A 19295-nucleotide genomic window follows, 5' to 3' on the forward strand; every position below is an offset into this window, starting at 1 on the left:
GTATTCACTCCGGGGGTGGAAAATCGGCAGGCAGATTATCTCAGCCGTCAGATTCTGGATCAAGGGGTATGACCTCTTCATCCAGAGGTATTTCACCAGCTGTGCCTTCATTGGGGCAACCCGGAGGTGGATCTGTTGGCAGCTAGGCTCAACAGGAAGGTGCGGAGGCTTGTAGCCCGCTCCTGAGATCCTCGAGCGGACGCAGCAGATGCGCTGGTCGCCCCGTGGGGACAGTATCAGCTACTGTATGTCTTCCCTCCTCTCAAGTTGCTGCCGAAACTTCTTCGCAGGATAGAGGTGGAGGGAATTCCAGTTATCCTGGTAGCTCCGGACTGACCTTGTCGACCCGGGTACGCCGACTTGGTCAGGCTGGTCGCGGACGCTCCTTGGAGACTTCCTCTCAGGGAGGATCTGCGGTCTCAGGGACCGATCTTCCATCCTGCTTTACAATCGCTGGCTTTAACGGCCTGGCTATTGAGACTCAGGTGCTGAAGGACAAGGGATTGTCGACTTCAGTTATTCCTACTTTAATTAAAGCAAGGAAAGCGACTTCCAGAAAAGTCTATCATCGCACATGGAGGTCTTATATTGCATGGTGTGAATCCTTTGGATTTCCTCCACGTGCCTATTCGGTGACCCGAATCTTGGCTTTTCTGCAACAGGGGGTTGAGCAGAATCTGGCCTTGAGTACTGTCAAGGGTCAGGTTTCAGCGTTGGCAATTTTCTTTCAGAAACCTTTGGCTACCAATTCCTTGGTGCGGAATTTCATCCAGGGGGTGCGGCACCTGGCTCCGCCAGTGCGCACGCCCTGGGATCTTAATCTGGTGTTGTCGGTTCTTCAGAAACCTCCCTTTGAAGATATCAGGGAGATTCCCTTGCTTACGTTATCCCAGAAGGTGGCCTTCTTGGTGGCCATTACTTCTGCACGCAGGGTGTCAGAACTGGCCGCATTATCTTGTCGTTCCCCATATCTGGTGGTTCATAGGGATAAGGTGGTTCTTCGTCCGAATCCATCCTTCCTTCCTAAAGTGGTTTCAGAGTTTCATCTGAATGAAGATATTGTGCTACCTTCCCTGTGTCCTAAGCCCAGTCATCCTCGGGAGTTTGCGTTACATTCCTTGGATGTGGTTCGGGCAATCAGGGTATACTTGAAAACTACGGACTCGTTTCGTAAAACGGATTCACTTTTTGTGATCACGGATGGCCCCAAAAAGGGGTTGCCTGCATCTGCTGCGACTATCTCCAGATGGATCAGACAGACGGTGGTACAGGCTTATTCTATTAAGGGTCGGAATCCTCCGTTCCCTGTTAAGGCGCACTCCACTCGGGCGCTTAGTGCTTCCTGGGCCTTCCGCCATCAGGCGTCAGTGGTCCAGGTTTGCAAGGCGGCTACCTGGTCGTCGGTTCATACCTTTACAAAATTTTATAAAGTTGATGTGATGGCATCGTCGGATGCCTCTTTTGGCCGCAAGGTTCTGCAGGCCGCAATTTGAGGAGACCGTTGGTCTACCGCGAGGGTTTTTTTCTGTTGGGTTTTCAGTTGAGTCTCATCCTTTTGTCTGATGAGCCTTTAAAACTTCTAGTTGGCACCGGTTGGGCCTTCTAGATTGGATTTTGATTTCTGTTATCCCACCCCTCATTTGTGGCACTGCTTTGGGACGTCCCAATTTGATATTAATCAAGAGGACTGCGTCTGCCAATGAGCGACAGAGAAAAATTGATTTTTGTAAAATCTTACCGTAAAATCCTTTTCTCTTAAGCTCATTGACAGACGCAGTACCCGCCCCTCTACTTTTGAGTTGGGTTGGGTTAAATTCTTTGACACTGCTTTGTGACATAACTGACATCCTGTAGCAGGGAGAGAGAGGATATACCCTCTGGGACTGCCCCTAAGGTGTGGCCAGAACGTTTTCCTTCTGCCTAGTGTCCTACTCCTGTAGAGGGCAGTATAACCCAATTTGATATTAATCAAAAGGACTGCGTCTGTCAATGAGCTTAAGAGAAAAGGATTTTACGGTAAGATTTTGCAAAAATCAATTTTTTTGGGCCACAGAATCAAAACATTTGATAAAATGTTGTCATTATGACTACCAAATAGAGAGAGAGGCTAAAGCACAAACAAAGGTTTCCTGGAGTTTGTCCTGGAATATGCTACTAATACCCTCTGACACAGAAAAGGAGGAGAGCAGACTCAGAGAAAACTATAGCTAATGCTGAACTGATGTTTTTTGTAGATCGAACTTAATCGATCTGGACACCCTTCACACAGCTTATGCAGTTGTTGATAGCCAGTCTGTAGTAAAGGTGGGCCATCTTCCAGTTGGGCACTCAGCTCGGGTGGCTGAGTTAGTTGTTGTCACAGAAGGCTGTAATTTGTCTGAGAAGAAAATAGTGAACTTTTACAAAGATTCATGATGCATGTTTGGAGTGGCATATGATTTTGGATATCTGTGGCAGCAGAAAGGTTATCTAACCTCCATTAGACGAGGAATCGTAAATGCGCCCTTAGAGGTTTGTTGGATGTCATTCTACTACCTAAACGAGTAGTAGTAATTAAATGTCTTGCCTTCAGAGGTAATGCCTTTGCAAATTAACTGCACTTACACCATCACCACCACCACCACCATAAGAGCATCCTACTTGACTCCTTGTAGTATGTAACATCAATCAGCATTATTTTATCTTAGACATTTTCACAGATCTTCATTCATCTGCCTTAGCAATTGAACAAAGTGTAGCACCCCCCCCCTAAGGAGCCACAAGTAAACTGGGATCCCCCACCCTGCACCACCAGGCACACCAAATCCTCACAGGCACAGGAGTCAGAAAACAGTCTGTGACTTTTTTTTTTGTGGTTTTTTTTTAAAGGTAATAACCCTAAATAGGGATGGGTTATGGGATGCCCATTTGACTTCAACAACAAACTTCAGGGACAACTCTTTCTATGTACAGTTTCTATACAGCTCTATATACAGCTCCACTTCTTCCTTCAGCACTCACTTGCTTGCAGAATCCAGGTGGGACACTGTGAATATCTGATACTCACTCAGTCAGAATAAAGCAATGGCCCATTACAGGCAGGAACCCAAGGCCCGATAGTTTTGTAGTAGCATTTCAGTGTCCAAGGCCCTCATAAATATTCCAAGCAGCTCCTCCCAACCTCCACCCACTATGTCCAGAACATTCTCCATTGTCACAGAAAACAAGGGAAGGCACTAGAGAAGCTGCTAGGATGAGTCACCCAGCCCTGAGTGACTGACCCCTGACCCAGATTCCCAGCTCAGGCTTGGCCCTGAGCCAAAACAAATTTGTACCTACACTAACAACAAACCCATCTACATCCAGCACACTAGAGGGTGCTACAGAAGATTCTGGGAAAAGGAAGGATGCTCATCCTCAGAAGAGTTTGAAGTTTCAAGTTGGAAGCATGCCAATGGATAGCTTGTTTTGCCCAGGTTTTTTCCCTACCTGGCCACTATGACACACGTTGTGAGTGTGACACATGTCAAAAGAAGTCATGGTTAATTAAATACAGAATCATTACTATACTTCAGGGTTTTCCTCAGTTGCAGCCACCCACTGTCAATCATATTTGACATGTTTAAAGTTTATTGCTGGAAAATCTGTAAAATCACCTCAGAAACATTTGACAAAAGCTCTGTACCATTTCCAATGGCTACAGGTTGATTTTATACAACTTCATAAATGTGAGTTGTATGATTATATGCTTGTGTGGGTGGATGTTTTCTCTGGGTGGATATTAAAAGAAAAGTAGATATAGGGTATATTGAACTTTTCAGGCACTATAGTTGACAACAAGAATAAATTATATATAATAAATATCCATAAAAAAATGTATATAATTATTGGCTGATTACATAATGATAACACGTATCTCTTAACATAATGTCCAGCACTACATGTTACAATACAATATACTACAATAAAATACAGTTACAATACATGTACAGGGGCCTCCAAAGGGCTGTGTACACGAACACAGTTTATTCCAATACATTTTGAATAAATCCTCATCAGGGGGTGCAGAGGACATTCTATATCATATATGAGAGTCATATACACCTGGTGCTTGGCTAATAATCTTGAGTGAGAAAAACACAGTAAGCAGCTACTCTCTGTAACATGACTGGGACTATTCTCATGTGCACCAGTAGTTCAGCTGGGCCCCAACCCCAATTGGGCAGCCAATGAAGCATGTACAGTATTTATTCCTCCCTACATTTGGGATCTCTATCCCATGATCAAGATCTGGGGGCAGAGTGAAATGCATTGGGGCATGGCCCGGTTGCCTCCTTACAGGGTTTAGGACTTCCTGTCCCCACTTCCCCATTACAGCTGCTACAGAGAGACCTTTACCTATTGCTTATGCTAAGAAGTATCTCTCAGGGGATATTCCACCATATCTTAGCCATTCTCCTATAGTGCACTCTAAACTAGATATAGTATTATTATTCACATTGAAGTTAATGCTTATATGCACTGTTTATCCCTAACTTTGCTAATTTATGTGATGATTCTTATCTAGTGGTATATAACGCTATTCTAAGATACTTTGGCCTAATGATTATACTATCTAGTGAACTGTGTATGTACCATCCTTTTTTTTTTTTGCAAATTTATGCTTAAACCACCATTTATTCTAAGCCTTACCAATACATTGAGTTAATTTACCACTAAACAGTCAAAACATTTAGCTTTTCAAATTGTCTTGCCTAATTACTAATCAGTCACTGATTCTGCCCCAAGGTTTCAATTTCATCCATGGTTACAAGGCTTACAAGTGGTTTCCTGTAAACTCAGCTAGAAATTCCTCTTTAAGATATGTAGTTGCACCAGTGTGGATAAGGCAGAATTTGAGTTTTTCTGAACAGGTGACTCTTGCTTTTTAGCACACGAGTGTTAGAATTAAAATGGGTTATCTTTTCTGGTTGGGTTATGGCATAAATGTTGGGCCCAATCTGAATGGGGTAGGGGGTTCCCATGAAAAAAAAATTGGAATCTGTAATCTACCTTAATGAATCAAGTGCTAAATGAAACTCCTGATGCACTTGTAGACATGTATTTATTTATTTATTACAGGTACTTATATAGCGCAGAAAAATTACACAGTGCTTTACATATATATTGTTTATTCCCTGCCCTCAAAGAACTTACAATCTAAGGTCCCTAATTCACATTCATACATACACATAATATGGCCAATTTAGACAGGAGTCAATTAACCTACCCACATGTCTTTGGGGTGTAGGAGAAAACCTGAGTGCCTGGAGAAAACCCACGCTGGTGCAGGGAGAATATACAAACTTCAAGAAGGCAGTGGTGTGGTTGGGATTTGAACAGGCAACCCTAGTACTGCGAGGCAGACGTGTTAAGTGCTCTTTTTAGAGCTTACACTGAAATGTAGCATAGTTTAACAGAATACAGTTGAAGAATATTATTTGCTGGGTATGCAAGGAGGTGTGTGTGTTTTGATTGGTGGTGAATGCTGCAAGGCTGCACTTACATCTCTGAAAGTTTAGATGTTATAGAAGGTCAGAAGAGGAAGGAGCCCAAATGGTTATAATCAAAGATAGCTGAGGCAAGCTGGGATGTGGTTTTATGGATAGATTTGGTTGATACTTGGTTGATGGAATTGTTTGGTTAATTTGAAAAAACATTTTTTGCTAATTTTTCTACTGATATCCTTATTCGCTTTGTATTGTATTATTTTGTGTATTTGTCATTGTTACATTTCAAAGGGCTCGTAAAAGTAGCCTAAACTGGGACCTTAAGCCGGGTACACATGGGCCAAATGTTAGGAGACATTTGAGGATTCAAAAAAAAAAAAGGCTGACATTCGACCCCAGCAGCCGACAGAAAACCAGCAGCCGACAGACTCCCGATCAGCACTCTCAGCCAATAGCAGAAAGCGCTGATTGGAATGTGTCCTGGTAGGGGGGCCATACCCCAGTCAGAACACAACAAAGGACGGGAAGGGGGGGGGGGAGATCAATGAATGAACAGGCCAACATCCCAATTGACATAGAAAAAAGGGGAGGAAAATGGGTGCCCCCTAGTGGGACTTTAGCTGCCTAGCATATTAATTAGTAATAAGAAATATAACCAAAATTATGTATAAAAGTATAAATCCATAATTCTATTTAAAATAGCAATGTTAAAAACACACGCAATCAGCGAATGTTTGGGGGGTTAGAACGAAGCATGTAATGGGCAAATGTGCACATACACATTAGGTCCTCCAATCCCCTAATTGGCTTAGTTGCCCTTCTTTGGACTCCTTCCAGTTCCAGCACATCCTTTCTGAGGATTGGTGACTAGAACTGGACAGAGCACTCTAGATGTGGTCGCTGGTCGGACCAGAGTTTTATAAAATGGTAGGATTATAGTTTTATCTCTGGAATATATCTCCTTCTTTATGCATGCTAATATTCTGCTGACTTTGGCAGCAGCAGCTTGACATTGCATGCTATTGCTTAGCCTATCTTCTACTAAGACTCCCAGATCTTTCTCCATTCTTGATTGCCGCAGAAGTTCCCCCCCCAACGCGTATTTAGCGTTTATGTTTTTAGTCCCCAAGTGCAATACCTTACACTTCTCCACATTAAATCTCATTTGCCACGTAGTTGTCCACTCTGTTATCTTGTTCAGGTCATTCTGTAAGATTTCTGCATCATGATGTGAAGTTATTGCCCTGCCTAATTTTGTATCATCTGCAAAAACTGAGATTGAGCTAGTGATCCCATCCTCAATGCTATTTATGAATAAATTGAACAAGATTGGTCCCAGGACTGAGCCTTGGGGGGCCCCACTTACCACTCCAGACCAGTCTGAGTATGCTTCATTCATCACCACCCTTTTGACACGCCTCTTTAACCAGTTTTCTATCCAAGAGCAAACCTTGTGATCTATGCCTGCAGACCTTATTTTGTAAATTAAGCGTTTGATTATCGAATGCCTTAGCAAAATCCAGATACACCACATCCACAGGTCTCCCCCTATCTAGCTTACAGCTTACCTCTTCGTAGAATGTTAACAGATTGGTTTGGCAAGAACGTTCTTTTGTAAACCCATTCTGATTACTGCTGAAGATACTGTTGACTTTAGAAAATTCTTGGATATAGTCCCTTATCATCCCTTCCAGTAATTTACATACTATTGACGTCAGGCTGACTGGCCTATAATTTCCTGGGAATGCCTCTGCCCTTTTTTGAATATTGGTATCACACTAGCTTTCCTCCAGTCACCTGGTACAGTTCCTGTCAAAATACTATCTGCAAAGATCAGGAACAGTGGTCTAGATATAACCTTACTGAGTTTTTTGAGTACTCTCGAATGGACGCCATCTGGTCCTGGTAATTTATTTGTGTTAATGTTAGCAAGTCTTTTCATGAGTTATTTCAAGATGTGCATACATTTCTTTACTAATCTTTACTTTAACTTTGTAAATTTTCTTGTCTAAAGGAACTTTCAAAATGTTCACCTTGAGCAGAAGTGATATGTTCACCTTGAGCAGAAGTGATTTTCCTTTTCAAAAGTTATAAATCTGATATTATTTGAGAAATCCATGATCTGTAAGTGATCTAAACAGGTGAAGTGCCTGTATTGTGTATGCCTGATTATTTTGCAATCTACCTGCTGAGCAGGGTTTGCTGAAGTTTGCAGAGAACAGAGCCTGATTTACTGAAGACATTGAAAATGTTCAACCAATAGGTTGTGAGAATAATCACTTAAATTATTCAATTGTGTGGAAAGCAAATTCCTGTTCACTTCTTTATTTATTTCTTATTTTTTATGCATATATTGAGATAACTAAGTGAATATTTTCACAAGTGCTGAATTAACTTTCTCAACTCCCTTAAAAATTACAGTTTTAAATGGGAGACAATAAAAGTTCCTCTGTGTGGGGTAGTTGATTTCCTATTTTGGTTTGTATCCTACTATCGTGATCTTTTGCAAAGCACTAGCATCTTTCTTTAATTTACTGTTATGGCACTTTTCCACGGCATGGTACGGCTCGGTTTGGTGCTTTTCCACTGCATGGTACCGCATGGTACATGTTAGAATGGTTCGGTACGGTTTGGTACAGCGGTGCTTTTCCACTATGTGGTACGGCTCGCTTAAACAGTACCACCTTGGTTGGGGTTCCAAGCGGGCTGTACCTATACCATATCCCACAATCCTTTGCATGTAGCCTTGATTGTTTGTCACTACTAGCCACTGATTGGTCAGAGAATCGTTGTAATCCCACTCACTTACTACTTTAGTGGAAAAGCAAACCGAGCCGAGTAGAGCCTATACAGTGCTGGAACGTGCCGACTCGTATCACGCAGTGGAAAAGCAAACTGAGCCGAGCTGGGCCAAGCAGTGCTGAGTTGAGCCGAGCCGGTACTTGCAGTGAAAAGTTCCATTAGTGTCAGGTTTTAAAAATGTACCCCTGTGACCCAGGAAATTATTGATCATTAAGCAATTTAATACTGTTCAAAGTATAATCAAACCTTTTTTTTTCTAATAATGTAAGAATACTTAATTCAATTGCTATGACTAAGTCAAGTTGTAATCTGACAGAGAAATATACAAAAACTGCAGTAAAACTTCACTTTTGGTGTTCAGGTCCGCTTTAACTCATGACACACTGCATTTAATATGTCAAAGGACCACAGAACAGTGTTCTGTGATGTGGAACTTTCAGCTTGACAAAAATTGTGTTTTAATTATAGACCAAACATTTGAACAATGAGTTATAAAAATGATGAAAACCAAAGCAGGTTATTTCCACTAACAGAAGCTTTTTAGGTCACAGTGGTATAGTTCTTTTTAGTTTGGATCTTATTCCATCTTACAGGGAAAGGATGCTGATCTCAAATACATTGACATAGCAATAACAATCAATCCAAAATATCAGGAATATCTGAAAAGGAGTAAAGTTACCATTATACCTATGGAATTCATACCTATGGAATCCACCCACTGCCATGTGTAATTGATCAAAAGCAAGGCGAGCCTCATGGGAAATAGGTTTCTCTGTTTCCACATCACGCTTTGCCCACCCAACAAGCACTGTGCCGAGGAGACTAGTACCCCATAAAGTCCACCTCCCCTGGACTCTTTCTAATTTTCTGCATATTTCTGCTAACATCTACATGTATCATTGTTCTTGCCTCTCCTTGTAGATAAGGCTTTACTTATAAGAGCTATATTGATGATTTGCTACTGATATGGGCAGGTACAAAGAAGACTTAACCTCTAAAATTATTTTGATTCATGCTCTTCCTATACCAGTTGTGTTGACTCTTAATTGCTCTGATACTCGCATCAGTTTTCTTGATCTTAACATCTGTAAAATTTTTACTGGTGCTAAATCAATCTTGGAAACACAGTGTTACCACAAAGAGGCCAATCACAACACAGTTCTCCATACTAAGAATGCACATCCCCCTTCTCTCATTCGGTACATTCCTCTTGCTTAGATCCTCAGCCTAAAATGGTACTGATGATAAAATGGTAACATTTTTTAAATGACAGGGCTATCCTTCATAAGTGTTAGAACAACAATGCCCTCTTGCAGCTGTGACTCCATGCAAATCTTTGTTAATCCTGAGAAAACTGAAAGAATTCAGTAATTAAACACCATGCATTTATAATACTACTAATTAATTTAGTAATTAGGTGAGTAATTTACTCACCTGCTTGTATGAATGCAGACCATCCTCTGGGTACAGGAATCTGTAAAGGATAGCTCCAGCATCTCTTTTTTTTTTTGTATGACAAAGCGGTGTCTGTTACTACCACAAGCTAATGGTGTGAAGCACAAAAGGCAATGGCTTACAGATTGCAGATTTCTGATTGAGGAGAAGTACAGTCCACAGGTAAAACAAAGTATATACAATATCTCACAAAAGTGAGTACACCCCTCAAATTTTTGTAAATATTTATTATATCTTTTCATTCAACACTGAAGAAATGACACTTTTCTACAATGTAAAGTAGTGAGTGTACAGCTTGTATAACAGTGTAAATTTGCTGTCCCCTAAAAATAACGCAACACACTAAAGTCTAAACCGCTGGCAACAAAAGAGAGTACACACCTAATTGAAAATGTCCAAATTGGGTCCAATTAGCCATTTACCCTCCCCGATGTCATGTGACTTGTTAGTGTTACAAGGTCTCAGATGTGAACGGGGAGCAGGTGTGTTAAATTTGGTGTTATCGCTCTCACTCTCTCATACTGGTCACTGGAAGTTCAACATAGCACCTCATTGCAAAGAACTCTCTGAGAATCTGAAAAAAAGGATTGCTGCTCTACATAAAGATGGCCTAAGCTATAAGAAGATTGCTAAGACCTTGAAACTGAGCTGCAGCATGGTGGCCAAGACTATACAGTGGTTTAATAGGACAGGTTCCACTCAGAACAGGCCTCGCCATGGTCGACCAAAGAAGTTAAGTTAATGTGCTCAGCATCATAGCCGCGAATGAAATCGCTGTTCAAACCCCACATGTGGGGTATCGCCGCGATCGCAGCGATCGCCAGAGAGTGAGCAATAATTAAAAAAAAAGAGCTACACTCTAACTCTAAACTGGTAACCGATACATTTTTTTAAAGCGTTGCCTATTAAGATTTCTATTGATCGTAGTTTGTCGCCATCCCACGGGTGTGCGCAATTTTAAACCGCAACATGTTGGGTATCTATTTACTCGGCGTGATTTTTCGTAATTTTTCCAAAAAAATGGTGTTTTAAAGACTGCTGCGCAAATACCGCGTGACAAAAAATATTGCAATGACCGCCATGTTATTCTCCAGAGTCTTTGCTAAAAAAAAAAATATATATATATATATATATATATATATATATATATATATAATGTTTGGGGGTTATAAGTAGTTTTCTAGGAAAAAAATACTGTTTTTAAACAAAAAGTGTCCGAAATAGGCCTGGGGCTTAAGTGGTTAAATATTTTATTTTATCTTTTCATGTGACAACACTGAAGAAATGACACTTTGCTACAATGTAAAGTAGTGAGTGTACAGCTTGTATAACAGTGTACATTTGCTGTCCCCTCAAAATAACTCAACACACAACCATCATTGTCTAAACCGCTGGCAACAAAAGTGAGTACACCCCTAAGCGCAAATGTCCAAATTGGGCCCAATTAGCCATTTTCCCTCCCCAGTGCCATGTGACTCGTTAGTGTTACAAGGTCTTAGGTGTGAATGGGGAACAGGTGTTTTAAATTTGGTGTTATAGCTCTTACTTTCTCATACTGGTCACTGGAAGTTCAACATGGCACCGCATGGCAAAGAACTATCTGAGGATCTGAAAAAAGAATTGTTGCTCTACATAAAGATAGCCTAGGCTATAAGAAGATTGCCAAGACCCTGAAACTGAGCTGCAGCACGGTGGCCAAGACCATAGAGAGGTTAAACAGGACAGGTTCCACTCATAACAGGCCTCGCGATGGTCGAGTTAAGTGCATGTGCCCAGCATCATATCCAGAGGTTGTCTTTGGGAAATAAATGTATGAATGCTGCCAGCATTGTTACGGAAGTTGAAGGAGTCAGCCTGTCAGTGCTCAGACCATACGCTGCACACTGCATCAAATTGGCGGCAACCAGGTGAAGAGTACAAAGAAAAGGGTGTCTTGCCTACAGTTAAGCATGGTGGTGGGAGTGTCATGGTCTGGGGCTGCATGAGTGCTCCCGCCACTGGGGAGCTACAGTTCATTTAACCACTTAACGACCAGCCACGTAGATCTACGTCGGCTGACTTTGAGTGGTTATACCGGGATGATGCCTCTAGCTAGAGGCATCATCCCGGTACCGTTGTTTGAAGCCGGCGGTCGGCTTTCCGTCGGTAATGATCGATGCGGCTCGGGAGCCGCTCGATCGTTACCCGGGGGGGCGGGAGGGGACGTCCCCCCCCCTCCCGCCGCCTTCCGCGGCTTTGCTCGGGGCTCCCGTCCCACCGGGAGCCCCGAGCACCCAGCCGGCACGTCCGCCGGCTGGATGGAGTCCCGATGAATGCCGGAAATGGCATCGATCGGGTCTCCGATGACGTAACCCGGAGGCGGCGTCCATGACGTCACATCCGGGTTACCGTGCCGCAAAAGGCGGCAGATTTAAAAAACGGCTGTATGCAAAAATGCCGTTTTTGGCGTTTTGCATACAGGGAAGTGTAGTGGAGGGGTCTAGGGTCTTTTAGACCCTCGATCCCTCCATAAAGTGTACCTGTCACACATATTGCTGTCACAAGGGATGTTTACATTGCTTGTGACAGCAATAAAAGTGATCAGATTTTTTTTTTTTTTAAAAAACCTGTAATAAAGTTAAAAAAAAAGAAAAAATAAATAGGAAAAAAAAAAAAAAAAAAAATTTAGCCGCCCCCGTCACCGTTAGCTCGCGCACAAAAAAAAACGTATACGCAAGTCGAGCCGCAAATGAAATCGCTGTTAAAACCACACATGTGAGGTATCGCCGCGATCGCCAGAGCGTGGGCAATAATTTAAAAAAAAGAGCTACACTCTAACTCAAAACTGGTAACCGTTAAATAAATTTAAAGCGTCGCAGATTGAGATCTCTATTGACCGTAGTTTGTCGCCATCCCACGGGGGGGCGCAATTTTAAACCATAACATGTTTGGTATCTATTTACTCGGCGTGACATGTTCTTTCACAATATACAAAAAAAATGGGCTAACTTTACTGTTTAGTATTTTTTTAAATTAGTGAAATGTGATTTTTCAAATTTTTTCCAAAAAAATGGCGTTTTAAAGACCGCTGCGCAAATACCGCGTGACAAAAAATTTTGCAATGACCGACATTTTATTCTCCAGAGTCTTTTCTAAAAAAATATATATAATGTTTGGGGGTTCTAAGTAGTTTTCTAGGAAAAAATACTGGTTTTAACTTGTGAACAAAAAGTGTCCGAAATAGGGCTGGGGGTAAAGTGGTTAAGGAACCATGAACCCTAACATGTACTGTGACATACTGAAGCAGCGCATGATCCCCTCCCTTCAGAGACTGGGCCTCAGGGCAGTATTCCAACATAACGACCCCAAAAACACCTCCAAGATGACCACTGCCTTGCTAAAGAAGCTGAGGGTAAAGGTGATGGATTGGCCAACCATGTCTCCAGACCTAAACCGTATTGAGCATCTGTGGGGCATCCTCAAACGGAAAGTGGAGGAGAGCAAGGTCTCTAACATCCACCAGCTCCGTGATGTCGTCATGAGGAAGAGGACTCCAGTGGCAACCTGTGAAGCTCTGGTGATCTCCATGCCCAAGGGGGTTAAGGCAGTGCTGGAAAATAATGGTGGCCACACATAATATTGACACTTTGTGCCCAATTTGGACATTTTCACTTAGGGATGTACTCACTTTTGTTGCCATCGCCTTAGACATTAATGGCTGTGTGTTGAGTTATTTTGAGGGGACAGCAAATTTACACTGTTATACAAGCTATATACTCACTACTTTACATTGTAGCAAAATGTAATTTTTTTCAGTGTTGTCACATTAAAGCTATCATCAAATAGTTACAAAAATGTGAGGGGTGTACACACTTTTGTGAAATACTGTATATATACGGTATATATAGATATATCATGTTGGTTGTTATGTTTGCTTAATTTGTGATTTACAGGATGTTTATGGTGGGGTGTTCTAATGTGTGGGTGATCCTTTAAGGGCTATGCAGGTAGCAGTATTCTTCTCTATGGAAGTTCCTCAAGTGCCCAATATATATATATATATATTAAACATACCAAACAGCATATGTATGACATGGTGGAAACAGTTGCAAATGTTACACATGTAAACTGATATTATTCAATATCATAAACAAAAATCTGCTGCTCTGTAGGTTTTTACATAACGAGGGAAGAAATTACATTTCTGCTTAAAAAACCCAGAGGCCGCGTTCCCCTCGATCTACAGTATGAGAGACAGCTGCATGAGATGACCTAATTTTAACTGCTTATCAATTCCATGCTGTTTGTTGGTTGATGTAATTTTGATCCCTGGTGCTCTATGGCGCTGGAATTAAAGATGGCTATAACGGGAAGAAACTTGTTTTGGATATTTGCCCAGGCGAAAATTCAAACAACAGATAAACCACAAATGAGTAAGGATATTTGTCAGTACACTTTTAATAATATGCAGCATTTACTATAATCCTTTTCAAAAGTCTGCTTCTTATTCACTAGCAGACATTCATGGACACAAATTTATGTGGCTCGTCCTGACTCCTGAGAACTGTGGTCTAAGTACTGAAGAACTGTGCTCTTCGGTGCTATGGAAATGTAGGATAATGCTTTACAACAAGGAATTATTATACTAACTAAATACAAGAACTTACACAGAACTTACTATGCACCTGCAATGTCTGCATGCATTATCACATAGATTTAAAGTATACAATGAAGGGAAGAGGCAACACCACTGCAGGTGATGATAATCCTCTCTCTGATGACAGGGTGGCGGTCCAGTCCGCGGTCTGGGCAATTCAAACGATAAAGAGGTGGTGACCGCACTCCAGAATCAGAGGTTAAAAAAATGTATTTCTTTATTACATAAATGTCCATATAATTCCATTATGTCATAACACACAGATACAGATGGATATACAGTATCTCACAAAAGTGAGTACACCCCTCACATTTTTGTAAATATTTTATTATAACTTTTCATGTGACAACGCTGAAGAAATGACACTTTGCTACAATGTAAAGTAGTGAGTGTACAGCTTGTATAACAGTGTAAATTTGCTGTCCCCTGAAAATAACTCAACACACAGCAATTAGTGTCTACACTAATGGCAACAAAAATAAGTACACCCAAAAGTCAAAATGTCTAAATCGGGCCCAATTAGCCACCCCCCTCCCCCAGTGTCATGTGACTCGTTAGTGTTACAAGATCTCAGGTATGAATGGGGAGCAGGTGTGTTAAATTTAGTGTTATCGCTCTCACTCTCTCATACTGGTCACTGGAAGTTCAACATGCCACCTCACAGCAAAGAACTCTCTGAGAATCTGAAAAAAAGGATTGCTGCTCTACATAAAGATGGCCTAAGCTATAAGAAGATTGCTAGGACCCTGAAACTGAGCTGCAGCGTGGTGGCCAAGACTATACAGCGGTTTAATAGCACAGGTTCCACTCAGAACAGGTGCAGCGCTAAATTTGCATACAATGAATCGCATTAAATGCTCGATGTATACAAAAAATGTCCATAAGTAAAATACATATGTATTAGATATAGTAGTCCCTTCAACTTCACAGAAGTATGCACAAAGATGTATTTAGGAGACCCATGCTGTAAAGGATGAATACATGCACCACTTCAAACGTGAGTCCATCACCAAAGTAAGTACAAGCCTCTCACCTCCATCACTCGACCATTAAAGGTCATTGCACTTTAAATCAGGGTAAAAAAACAGATGGACTTCTGCCAAACCCGATCTCCTGTGCTCTGCAGCGAACTCCAAGAACAATCAGCAGTTGTGCATCTTTTTGTAACAGACGAGTTCACATTATTTCCCCAGCCCGATCTCCGCACAGACTCACACAAGGGTTCCTCAGAAGTTGATGTCAGCCATCTTCATACAGCACAAACAGGAAGTGACTGCAGGACACTCTATGCTCTCCTCCTGCATGATCCCCTACCTTCAGAGACTGGGCCGCAGGGCAGAATTCCAACATGTCAACAACCCAAAACACACCTCCAAGACGACCACTGCCTTGCTAAAGAAGCTGAGGGTAAAGGTGATGAACTGGCCAAGCATGTCTCCAGACCAAAACCCATTGAGCATCTGTGGGGCATTCTCAAATGGAAGGTGGAGGAGCGCAAGGTCCCTAACATCCACCAGCTCCATTATGTCGTCATATGGAGGAGTGGAGGAGGACTTCAACCTTCAGTGGCAACCTGTGAAGCTCTGGTGAACTCTGTGCCCAAGAGGGTTCAGGTAGTGCTGGAAAAACATGTGGCCACACAAAATATTGACACTTTGGGCTCAATTTGGACATTTTGACTTAGGGGTGTACTCACTAAGTACTCACTGTGTGTTGAGTTATTTTGAGGGAACAGAAAATTTACACTGTTATACAAGTTGTATTCTCACTACTTTACATTGTAGCAAAGTGTCATTTCTTCACTGGAGCCGGGAAGAGTGCGTTCAGGGACAGTATATGCCTCCTCCTTTAACCACTTAAACCCTGCTCACATTGCTGCTACTGCAGCAATGTGGCACGATCCCATCCAGCGGCGTAGACCTACGTTGCTGGACTCCGCCCCTTGTGGGCGGCGCTCGCGTGCCGCCGGAGGCTCGCTCCCGCTGTGTTCAGTCACAGCGGGAGTCAGGCCAGGGGAGGAGCAGCGGCAGTCGCCGCTGCTCTGCCCCGATCGTCGGGGAATCGAGTGAGGAGATCCGCCTGCCTGTGTAAACAGAGCAGGCGGATCTCCATAGTGAGAGGGACTGACAGATTGGAGTGTTCAGCATAGCTGTCCTTCACCTAACCCCCCCACACGTCAGTAAGCACCAGGCATACATTAACCCCTCCCTCTCCAATAAAATTAACCCCTTCCCTGCCAGTGTCATTTTTACAGTAACGGTGCATATATATAGCACTGATTACTGCAGTAATGTCACTGGTACCCCCAAAAGTGTCAAAAATATCAGTGAAGGGTCCGATCTGTCCGCCGCAATGTCGCAGTCCCGCAAAAAAAATCGCAGATCACCGCCATTACGCGTTAAAAAAAAAAAACACCAAAAATGACAGAAATCTTTCCCTTAGTTAGTAAACGCAATAACTTTTGCGCAAACCAATCAAAATACGCTTATTGCAATTTTTTTTACCAAACATAGGTAGCAGAAAACAAATTGGCCAAAAATGTAAAAAAAATTTGATTTTTACATTTTTTTGGGGGGGGGATTTCATGTAAAAAAATTTGAAAAATATTGTTATTTTTTCAAAATAAACGCACTTTTTTGTTTATAGCGCAAAAAGTAAAAATCGCACAGGTGATCAAATGCCACCAAAAGAAAGCTCTGTTTGTGGGAAAAAAAGGACGTAAATTTCGTTTGGGTACGGCGTCGCACGACCGCGCAATTGTCAGTTAAATTCACACAGCGCCGAATCGCAAAAAGTGGCCTGGACGGAAGACAGCAAAATCCTCCGGTGGTAAAGTGGTTAAAGTTTTGGATGAGTCACTGGCCAACAATAGTTTCTGTATCCGTGGTCTAGGATGTGTACATCTCTTCTTTCGGTCTCCCCCTAACTGGAACATATCCAATGCTACCATTCAGAGCGAGATCCATACAGGAGGACCACCATAGTTAAGGACTAACATCCTTAAAGAGACGGTGCAGAACACTGACAGCAACCCCCCTAAACAGAAGTGAGAGGTCCCCGCTCTCTGGCCCCTGGGAATTGGGAGAAGTAGAAAAGGATCGAATCTCTATTCTACCTTTGTGGAGAAATACTAGGTTCCATCTCCCCCCTTCAGCCAGTGGTTTTCATCACAAAACGCTAATTTGAGTGTTTTTGAAGGTGAGCGGCCAGTACACTCAGATAAGGATTTAGCTCACCTGGGTGAATATGCTGTCTCTACAGATAACATTTTAACCACAAGAGTCACCACCTATAGAAAAGAAGAGTCACTAAAATCCCCTTATTCACCTCACTCTATTGTCAGCACATCACTTATTGCAATATTTTGCACTTTTTGAATGATTGTTCATATATATTTATTCCTGGATTTTTTATTGTATATTTTTTATAATTGCATTTATTGCTTTCACTCTGCTTCTTTCATCGTTATTATTCAGTTGCACGCGATTTTTAGCCTGTTCATTGATTCATTGCACTTGTTCACTTTATAGCACATTCAATTGGTGGCACCATTTTCATTATCATTCGGTCTGTTTTGAATATCACTGCACCCAAGCACTTTTTTTGTTTGTTTGCATCTATTGTCAATATTGCTTCATAATTTATTTATTGTTCTAATTGCCACAATTATCACACATCTGTGTTATATATTACTGTGCCCCTTGCACAGACAATATCTCTATCGTTTACATTGGGATACCCTGAGTGTGCTTCTCATCTCAGCACCAGTTTGTAGTAGTAGTATCATACTATTCCTTTACCTTCATTAGGAGCACTGATTTATTTTATTTTTCTTCATACTTTACTGATAGTGGTGACACTATAAAATTGGCAGCACCTTTTGTGGTCTTCTATCATTCCCTTCACCTTTTTTCCTTATTTTGATGAGTTCAACTTCTGATATCTATTAGTCCAGTCAAATACAGTTTATTCCATTGATAGCGCATTGGTTCCATCCTCTTGCATATTGTCCTATAATTTCTTCACTGTTGTCACATGCAAACATATAATAAAATATTTACAAAAATGTGAGGGGTGTACTCACTTTTGTGAGATACTGTAGCACAGGTTGTTGCATTTCACGAATTAACTTTGCTTAGTCATGATAGTATAAAAAAATACATTTTTTAACCTCTGATTCTGGAGCGTGGTCACCACCTCTTTTTCACATAGATTTCAGCTATTATACACAGAATTCCCTTCATTCACATGTCAGCGTTTGGATCGTGGGCAGAACCGCCGCGGTTCCGCCCGCGATCCGGAGATTATTGCAAATCGCGGGACGCGTATTGCGTCCCGCGATTTTGTTTGCTCGATGTTGCCGCGATTCGGCAGGCGGAAATCGCGGCAACATCGCTCGGCGTTTGGGGGGCTATTGCAAATCAACAGGCTACGCTAGGCGTCCCGCGATTTGCAATAAATCTCCGGATCCATACGCTCACATGTGAACGGAGCCTTAAAAGTGTTCTTTGCTATGGAATGCTCTCTCCATCGTTCAAAAAATAAATATATAAATAAAATAAATATGTCATTTTATTTAATAACCACTGTTAGCATTTATATGTCAATACTATGTAAGAACAAGCGTGCATAAAATGCACACTCATATCATTAAAGTGATTGTAAATATAAATTGTTTTTAAAATTGAAATAATAAACTTATTATACTTACCTGCTCTGTGCAATGGTATTGCACACAGTGGCCTCGCAAACCTCCGCCACTGGTGCTGTCCGCTTCTCTAAGTGCCCCCATAGCAAGCAGCTTGGGGAGCAGCTTGGGCAACAGGGATAGACACACACAGCACAGCTTGGCCCTGCCTTTATTCTCTCCTCACAGGATTTATTGAGTGTCACAGTACAAGGAAGTGGAGATAAATCTCTCCAATGGGGGCAGA

This window comes from Pelophylax lessonae (genome assembly GCF_965119305.1).
Source record: "Pelophylax lessonae genome assembly, chromosome: 1".
Taxonomy (NCBI): domain Eukaryota; kingdom Metazoa; phylum Chordata; class Amphibia; order Anura; family Ranidae; genus Pelophylax; species Pelophylax lessonae.